Source organism: Lissotriton vulgaris, chromosome 5 (assembly GCF_964263255.1).
Source record: "Lissotriton vulgaris chromosome 5, aLisVul1.2, whole genome shotgun sequence".
Lineage (NCBI taxonomy): Eukaryota > Metazoa > Chordata > Amphibia > Caudata > Salamandridae > Lissotriton > Lissotriton vulgaris.
Genome location: NC_141693.1, coordinates 758,869,048 through 758,870,283, shown reverse-complemented (window position 1 = coordinate 758,870,283; position 1,236 = coordinate 758,869,048). Strand labels below are relative to the sequence as shown.

Sequence of the window (1,236 nt, the reverse complement as noted above, 5' to 3'; positions counted from 1 at the left end):
AAGACCCGCAAGGGGTCCACGGAGACGGGGTCAGCACCAAGCCGACCGCACCAACGCGAGAAGGAAGCCCAGTGCCGGGCACAGGAAGAGAATGTGGAAGACCTGCGGGAGCCCAGCAGCAAAACCACAACCCCAGAAGAACAACCCCGAGCAAGCAGCGTCATCCGCTCAAGAACCAGGCCTGCAGAAGGAGTCAGGCCAGCAGATGGAGCCGGCTCAACACCGACTCCGGGAGCGGGGGACCCAACCACGGAACGGGAAGACCCGGGATCGGCCATTAGGCCTGAACCGCCAGCTCGCAAAAGGAGAGGGTACCAGGGGCGGCGGACCCCGCCGGGAACCATAATATGGAACGTTTAACGAATTTGCGTGTCCTCCTCGCGCAGGGGCCCTGCTAATCTTCTCTGTATCGTTCCAATATTAGTATATGTGCTGCCGAAGCGAGCACCCCGAAGCACCCCGGCCCTGCCCAAGCGAATCCAGCAGAGGACCCGTGGTATCAGTGGGAACGGGGGAAACGCGTACCGCAGACCGAAAAGGCCAAGCGAAAGACAGGGCATCCACCCGGACCCGGGAGGAGAGAGCAGAACCTGGGCAGGAGGGCCGAGTCCCCGTCCATGAACAGATCCACCGGAGGCAGACCGAGTCGAGGCACCAGGCGCTGAAACACCACCGGGGTCAGGGCGAGACAAGGCAACCAAGGAAGATCCGACTCAGTCGATCCGCCACCACATAGTCGGACCCCGGGGGAAAGACAGCCCGAAGGGACAGGACCGGCGAAACATACACCATCAGGTCGACTGACCCGACCAATACATGGGGACCTTGAAGCACAGGTGCAAAAGACGGCAGGCCAGGAGGACTGCCAGCAACACCCGAAGCACGAGGAGCTGCGCGACTGCAGGAGATCCCAACGACCCCCAAACTACCAGGCGCCAAAGGACGCCCCCCCCTGACTGAACCAGAGGGAAGTACCGGGTCCAGGCACACGACCCCCGAAGGAGGACAAGCCCGAGACGGGAACCGAAGGGACCACCGCACATAGAGCAGGGAGCCGACGGAGGAGAGACACCGCCTGACGTGACGCCTCACCCACGAAAAAGACGAGGCCGAGATGTATCACACGTCCAGACAGGGAACACCAAGACCCCCTCCCGGCGAAGAAGATCCACCAGGCGGGTCAGGAGCACAGTTCCAACCCACGGGCCAGAAGGCAAGCCCAACGGAAGCACCCGC

General features: G+C 62.6%; 1 non-coding gene across 1 annotated transcript; it reads right to left on the bottom strand.

Annotated features, from left to right (window-relative positions):
• Window positions 1–341: 341 nt before the first annotated feature.
• LOC147711516 (U6 spliceosomal RNA) lies at window positions 342–448 on the bottom strand. The gene has a single exon (XR_015296232.1). It is a non-coding gene; the product is annotated as a U6 spliceosomal RNA (small nuclear RNA).
• Window positions 449–1,236: the final 788 nt, after the last annotated feature.